Source organism: Nestor notabilis, unplaced genomic scaffold (genome assembly GCF_000696875.1).
Source record: "Nestor notabilis isolate BGI_N333 unplaced genomic scaffold, ASM69687v1 scaffold1701, whole genome shotgun sequence".
Taxonomy (NCBI): domain Eukaryota; kingdom Metazoa; phylum Chordata; class Aves; order Psittaciformes; family Psittacidae; genus Nestor; species Nestor notabilis.
In genome coordinates this window covers 19266-27588 of record NW_009915875.1, presented here as the reverse complement: position 1 = coordinate 27588, position 8323 = coordinate 19266, and positions in this window count along the sequence as shown.

Sequence of the window (8323 nt, the reverse complement as noted above, 5' to 3'; positions counted from 1 at the left end):
ATAGAAGCCTGATCAGAGTCATGAATTTGGCCCTTTGGCTTTTCAGTAGAGTAAATTAACACATTAAAAGGTAGCAGATAAAAAAGCTTGCCTAAAATAGAATCAGAATTTTTCTCAGTAAACATTCAGTAACCGGAGTTTCCAAACCATTAGCTGCAAATCAATGAGCAGCACTGTCCACAAGCCTGGAGGCAGGCTGTTAGATTCCCTTTGTAGTGCTGCCGTATTTTTCCTTTTTCAAAAGGTTGAAAGTGATTCTGTGAGCTGAAGTGTGTTGATGCCCTAGAATAGTTTATTTTTTAGAAACTAGAACTCTTTCCTTTTGTAGAATAATACTTGGCACATAAACTGGTAATGTTGTAGGCCATTGTTAGAAATTCTGATGCTAAGAAGTCTGTGAGAATGGTTTTGTAATAATTACTGTGCAAAGCTCTCACTATTCAAGTTGCCTTCCAATAGTGCTGGAGTTCCCAGCTGGCTGTCCTCGTGAGGTACTGGAACTGAAGGAGCTTTAGTGCAAAGGGCTCTGTAACAAAATCTGATAGCTGGACAACCGAAAAACATCATTGTGGAGTCAGATGACACCAGAGTTTTATCGGTCACGGTGAACCAGTGCCATCAATTCGAACATTCTCATTTTTTGCTCCCTTTTGATGAACAAAAGGAGGGACTTTCAGCAAGCAGAGCCATCAGAGAGGTCTCTGCAAATATTAGCCTGCTTTTCTACCTATAAAAATCTTACCCCTACCTGAGTGCTGCCCGTTAAAAAAGAAGGAAATCAACCCACTCCTTAGTAGAGAAAATCACTCCCAGTTCTTATGTCTCAGCTTTTTACAATATTTTTTTATTATTATTTGTTTAGTTTATGAGTGGCTTCACATAGAGGTACAACAAGGACTGGATGTCACATGGCAAACAAGAGTTCGTGCCCTGAAGAGATGATGCCTGTAGACCAGTATCAGAATATTTATCTTTGATTATTTTAGGACAGGGGTTTGCCTGGTGTTTCGGGCAGAGAGTTTCTCCATGATATGTGGCAGGTGTCAGAGGTAAGATTTTGGGTTTGATCCTGTGGCATTCTAACTAGTTCTCCCATACTATCCCATTGCTCTCCTAAAACATTTGCAAGATTTTTCCTGATGTCTAGAGAAGCATGTGTTCACCAACAAAGTATCTTTGCTTGGCAAGTAAGGACAGCAAATGTGATAAAGCAGCACTCACCTTGATTAGAATTATAGTCTGATAACCCCTGGATTTTCCAAAGGCCTCATGGGTTACTAGAAGAAGGTAGTTTTATACATATAAGTCTTGCACTAGAATTACTCTAACTGGAGATGCAGGCTTCTCTTGTATGTGCTACTTGACGAAAATGGGTTTTGGTTGTTCTTCATGTATGAAATGTACCTGCCAAGCTTCTGCTGTGTGTTTGAAATTAATTAAGTAGGTATTTTTTGGTACTTTCTGTTGCTTGCCAAGAAACTAAGAAAAGGATTTGCGCAACTAACTTGATGCTTTGTTATTTTGCTATGAACTGTAGCTCAGTAGCTGATACTCACAAATGCTTGTATATTGGATGACAATGCATTAAAACTTACACATTGTATTTTATTTAACTGCCTTGAAATTTTAGATTCCTCTTTCTCAGTGAGGGTATGTTTATCCATACCTTCACTGAGAAGACTTGAATTAACTCTCTGTCTTGAAACTGTTTAATGGAACCAGTACACAGGTTTCCTAAATTGCGTTAGGAAGAGGACGCATCTCAGAAAACATGATGCTTATATTCTTGAGGAAAAACCCCTTCCTATTCACTTTGTAATTTGATTACTCAGTAACACTGAGAGCTTATCATGGTTTTATTTACATCTACTATGGCAGTTTGAAAATTACTCTGACTAAAGCTTGCTAGCACATGAACTGGAATGAAGTCCTACTTGAGGGTCAGAACCGAGCAGTACCAGTGAATACTCGTGCATCTATTCTGTGCCTAGGTACTGCCTGCCTGCAGAAAAAGTCCCGAAGAGTCACAAAATGTGTATTCAAATCATCTATTCTTTTAGGCTGTCCAACAGCTGAGAGAACACAGGCCTGCAAATCAGGTCGCCTGGGGTTTAATCCCAACTGACTGTGTGACTGTGCAAATCTTGTAACCTCTTTGTGCCTCAGTTCCAATGAGTTGAGTGGAAATAATGGTTTTGGGACCTGCCTATGTCTGATCTGCTGAGAGGCTTCTCAGGAGGGTTTTAAGGCTGGTGGATGGCAGGTATGGTTGGTGTGCTCAGTAACCTGCTTAATTCTCACTGAAGGAACCACAGTAAAACATGGATGGTTTTCTGCCACCTATGTAGAAACCGAATAGCTAACCAATCTCTTAAGATAAAATCTTGACACTGTTGAATTCTGTGGAAATCTTTTCAATGATTTCAGTGAGGCTTGAATTTTTAAACTTATGTCGTTTTTGGTCACTAACTGCGCAGAAAAAAACCACTAAGGACAAACCATCTGATACACTTTTCCATCTTACAGTGGTGTGTTGTTGGCTGTGGTTTAGTTTGCACCATCAGTTCTTTTAAAGCTGTTATTCTTGAACACCTTGCAGAGGTTCAGTTAATGCAACTGCTTATTTATGCTTTTATGTAGAGAACGGAGACGTTTGGCAATTGTGCTGCAAATTGCCTTTTTGTACTTCTGCTGGGTTTGGTTTTTTCCCTTGGATGTGACTCAGCTGTTAAAACTGTTGTTACTGCAGACTTTGACTGTCAAGCACATCTGATTTAAAAACAATGAGTCGTATGTTTTATGACTACCTTTATACTCAAATGGGATGTTTACAACACAATGTTTCTCACATTTGACCCTGTATCTATGGCTTCTTGCTGAGGTTATCCCCGTTGTAACAATGCCATCAAAAGTACCAGTACTTTGTAAAGTGAACTCTTTCAAAGTAACAGGCTGTAATTTATAAACATTTTTAGAGATTTTAACATTAAAATCTAGCTGATTTTAATGCTTACAGATTGGGTGACATTACAAGGAAATTATTTGTTCTAAATTTTGTTTTCCTTAAGCTTGTCTTGACATTTGAGCTCTCATTTAAGCATAAGCTCCCTATCCTGCAGCTTCATCCATGCAAGTAGAATACAGGTTGGCCTGTGCAGCAGACTGCCAGACTTTGGCTGCAGGAATCTGTCAGTGTGATCAGGACACAATAAGTGATGGAATTTCCAAAGCCCTGACAAGAGAGCACTTCCTAATTCTCTTAGGCATTCTTGAACATCATGTAAGAAATCATGTTCCTTTCTTATTTTGACTTAACAAACAACAGCAGGAATATTTTACTCCTTTTGATTCTTAATTTTGGTTGGTTGTTGTTTTGGTTTGGTTTGGTTTTTTAAGGCAATGCTTACTGTCCAGGCAATTTTATCAGATATTCAGTCTTCACGTCTTATGTCATGGGATTGCTTGTTTTGCTAGCGCAGAAAATCTCACAAGTACACAAAACCAGAGTATGTTTTGTGACAGAGGGCTTTGGGCACTGCTCATGCTGTGAAGTTCATGCTCATGCTATGAAGTTCAGTATTCAAACAAGTCTGTGAGTGCTCACACCTCGTAACAGGAGGTTTTCACTCCAGTCTGGGACATCAGAAGATCACCCAATTATTACCGTCCTGTTCTGTTCCCCAGGGAGAATCTCCTGTCCTTACTGGCTAGAAGTAGAACTGTATTGATCCTGAAGTATCTTTAAACATTATAGTATTTTGTAGTTATTTTGAAAACGTTTTCAAAGCTATAGCTTGAGCTTAAAGAAAAGAGTCTTTGAAGTAGCTATAGGTGTGCCAGGTTGATTTGGCTGAGTGGCAGCTGCCTTTGCCAGCAATTTTCTCAGTTGACATATGAGCAGTGCTTGATAGTCCTGCTGCAATAAACATAACATAGCCATTTTAATATGCTTTCCTTGGGTTTTGCCTTATGATACTGCTTTTTTGTGCTACATTTATTTCTGAAGGTTGGTACTTCCAGTGCTAAACGCAAACAGAGCAGTGTTTTCTATGAAGTCTCTGCCTCATTTTCTGCGGCCTTATTTGTGGAGGTTTGATATTTGATACTAAAAATAGAAACTTTTCATCTTAGAAGAAAACCATCATTTCTAGGTGAAATCATTAACTTGTTGGTATGTGCCTGGATTGACAGAGGGCTTTTTTTTTCCAGTCAGGAATCTTATTACTAGCAGAGTAGTGTGTGATACCCTGTTGCATACTGTCTCTGGGATGCAGTGCGAGGACCTGGTCAAAAGATACAGCCTCCTCTCACCAAAATGGCACCACTTGCCTTTCTGGGGGGGCTTTCTGTTCATACTTTAATGCTTGTTGCAGTATCTTCTATCTTGGGGCCAATCTGTGATCAGGTTAGTAAATACCAGCTTTTACAAACACCCAAAAACAACACTTCACAAAGACATTCCATATTAGCTAGTAAAGCCTTACAGCAGCCCAGGAGCAGCAGATAAGTATTATTACCCTTTTAATGCCAGTGAAGCTGCGATTTGGAGCTTATAAAAGCAAATAGGCAAATGAAGAGTTATATATAGAGCTGGCACTAGAAATTAGTTCTTAGTACCTAAGCCTGTCTTCTTGCTATTTCCCTGGGTGACCAGCTAGTAGACAGAGGCTCTTCATTTTGAACTACATTGTGAAGAATAAACTGGTTTATTGCCATTTGGAATACTGGAAAACCACATTACTACAGAAATTTCTCATCAGGCAATTGAAATGACACTGAAATCAAGTTTCATGCATATTAATTTATGAGGATGGCCCAGAACAAACACAAGGGTGCCGTACAACTGTCAAGAACTGAAAAGTTGCTCAGCAAGTAACTTAAATCAGACCCACTGAGTTTTCCTAAGTAAAAAACAATGGGGCTATATTTCATTTCTGACAGTATTTATTTGGAGATTCAGCGTTCCGTAATGTAGGCTGAAAATATAAAAAATGCTGTGTACTGTTAATTCTGACTTCTGGTTTAAAGCAGGGCTAAAGCAGCGATGCTCACTCTTGCAAGATTTGTGACAATGATGTCATCTTAAAAAGCTGACTGTGGAATATGGCTCTTTAACTATGATGGATTCTCAAGAGTTACCGAATTCAGTGACACTATAACAAGGCTTTTTGTCATTTTTGTTTCTTAAAGCAAACAAACCAACCCACCTATTTTCAAAAGCACTGGTTATTTTGTCTTTCGAATTACATAGCACAAGTCCAGGAGGATGAATTCCTATTTGGTATCACTTCAAATACTTTCTTGCAGGTGATAGATGCTTTTCAGTTTAGTAATATCTGTCTTTCTTACTACAATTTCCTTGTTTTGTTTTAAGCTTGCTGCTTTTTTTTTTCCCCCCATCTATAACTTTCACTTGTCTCAAACATGTACAGGTTTTTCCATATGGAGAGACATTCCAGAAAGCTAAGTCAGTGAAACCTATAAAGTTAATGCCTGTGAATTAAAGTATGTTAAATCCCTGTGTATATGTTCTCATTTCGAAGTAGGGTGGCCTCCAATTCCAGTTGCATAATCCTCAGCGGGGATATTCATCACATTGCACAGTTCAAGGTTGTTGGTGAACTTTAAAGTGCCGAATAGGTGTCTGACCAAGATACTGGAGAACATATGTAAAGGGATTCACATTCTGTGTTCTCAGGGTGGCAGTTATGACTTACAGTGCAGCATTTCTGACAGTTGGCTCCTTGAATTATGTTTGCAAAGCTCAATACCTACGCACTACAGGCCGCGTGTCCCAGCCTCTTTTTCTACGGCAGTGGTTTTCAGTGTGCTCTGATTTATTGCCACCTGTATGATGATGAATTTAAGCTTCCTGACAACACTGTGCTTTCTGCACATTGTGTGGATGCCAGGGATCTGGGGAATGTCTGCTTAAAGCAAGTGCTTTACTAGAGTAGCAGAGATTGATGCTAGGAGTATGGTATAAATGATGCCAATATAACTAGATTTATTTTTAGAGTACCCATCAGAGATATACTTGTTTCTCAGAAAATAATCTTCCTTTCTCTTTTTCTTCTTCATTTGCACCTGCCTGGATCTGGAGGATGAGAGCCCCTCTTAGCATTCACGCAAGCAGCCACCACATAAGAAAAACACACACAACAGGTTTCTTACGGATGGGTTTATTACTTAGTAATGCAGCTATTACATGCTAACTGACATCCTGCTGTGTAACAGTGCATGTTTTGACCTGTGTGCTTTTCCCATCCCATGTGCTTGGCACAAGTCAGAGGATACGGCTGCAAAGATGGGCATGGAAGCTTAGCATAGAAACTGCAGAACCAAAGCCATTAAGATACAGCTCTCCTAATACTGAAGAAAGAGCTCCTCCTGAAGGCAAAAACTGGGACCTGTGGTTCTTAAGTTATTTGAACTTTTCCATGTGTTTGCATCGCGTATAAGACTTTGTCATTATACTTGCACTGTCTTGAACCCTAAGCCCAGAAAAAGGAACCTACAAGGAGTGCAGTTACGTCGCTGAGCACAAGTAGTGGATTTTAGTATTCATTGATAGACTGATGGTCACTGTTGCGTAATACTGTAAGAAAGAACTCTGCCAGTACCATGTGTATGTCTCCTAAACAGTTAATGTGTAAATTGCTCCATCATGACGTCTTCACCAATTTATTTCAGGCCTAATCCAAGGCCTGCTCATGTAACTGAAAGTTTCTTTCTAACTTCTGTTGTGTCTCTGTAATGCCACATTTGCGTGTCTCTGCAAGAGTCCTCATATCTTCTTGTCTGTCTTTGTTTAAAAGTGGGCTTAACCGGATCTCAGAAATCGGGCATTACTGGTATGAATACTTCAGAAAATGTCATGTGCAAGGGAGGCCAAACTTTGGTCTTGTATACAACCCATAAAGCCTTGTTAACATTCAAAGGGGTATCTAAAATAGCTAAAATATAGCTAAAAATTGGTGAAGAAGTTGTCATCTTCTGTTAAATGTGCTGTCAAAGTCTGTGATGTCATTACTGCTACAGGGTATTTAGAAAACATGCATATATAGTCTTAAAACATTTCCTTTGGTGATATATGAACATTACTCAGTCTTCTCGCCCACTGTTGAGACTGCCAACATAAACAGTGATAATAATTTCTCTTGGCACTAATTATTGCAAAATATCTCAGAGAGTCTGTTATTTGAAACCCCTTTTAAAGTGATTTTGAACAAGTGAAATCTTCCTTTGGAAAAGATTAAAAAAAACCAAATTCTTTTAAATGCTCTCCCTGTAAGTGTCTGTATCTGTTAGGGACAGATGGACATCTGCTCCTCCTTTTTCCTTTGAGCTGATCCATGCAGAGTGTCAGTCCGGACCCCATCATTACAAGACAAGACTGGGCTTTTGTTTCTCCTGTTTGAACAATTTCTTATACTCAAGAGTAGGAAAAGAAGGTCAAAAATATCTGTGGAGGATATTTTGTAAGTTGATACATGTTTAGAAGTATCTCAGAAAGCAACTACTTTAGAGGTGGTTCATTTCTGAGAGTTCCTAGTAGACACTGACTTGGTTTTGTATTTCCCAACACCGTCCTCATCCCACTAACGAGAGTCTGAAAGATCCAGTTTTTGGGAGCAGCTGCAGAAATACCCATTTTAGAATGTATCTGCCTGCAAAAAAAACAACAAAACATCTTCGTTTCTGACTTGTTTACTTAAACTTCGAGAAGTAGAAAACATAAGTAAGTAAGTGCTACACAAATGTTTCCGTCCCCATAAAATTAAAAAGCAGTTTAGATAGGGGGTTTTTTTTAATTATTTTTTTTATTTCCACAGTTAAATTCATCTAATTAATCACTTTGCCTTTATTAAATAAACCAATGATACACAGTAGAATTTGAGTATGTTATGATCTAGATTTCCTTTACATTATATGAGATTTAAAGAGTGGAAAATATCAAAACTGTCAAAAGATGTCTTAGCCATGAGAACTAATAATATTTAATCAGCCATTTTTTTCATAATGTAATATGTTTGCTTGTTTGCACACAAGACTGTCTTGACCTGTTTTGAGTTGTTGGAAATCTCATTTTTGTTCAGACCTATATAGAGTTTTAGATAAATCTGCAAGAACGTGCTTTTACAAAGTAAATTTTTTAAAGAAACTCTTTGGTATTCTGTAGTAAATGTATTTATTTACCAGTATGTGCAACGACTGATTTTTGTATTTTCACATAATTTGCCTTGTGTATGTCAGAGGTTCTGGTGTTTGTCAATACAGAACACTGTGCAGAAATATTAAACTTAATTTGTTTGAAGCAACT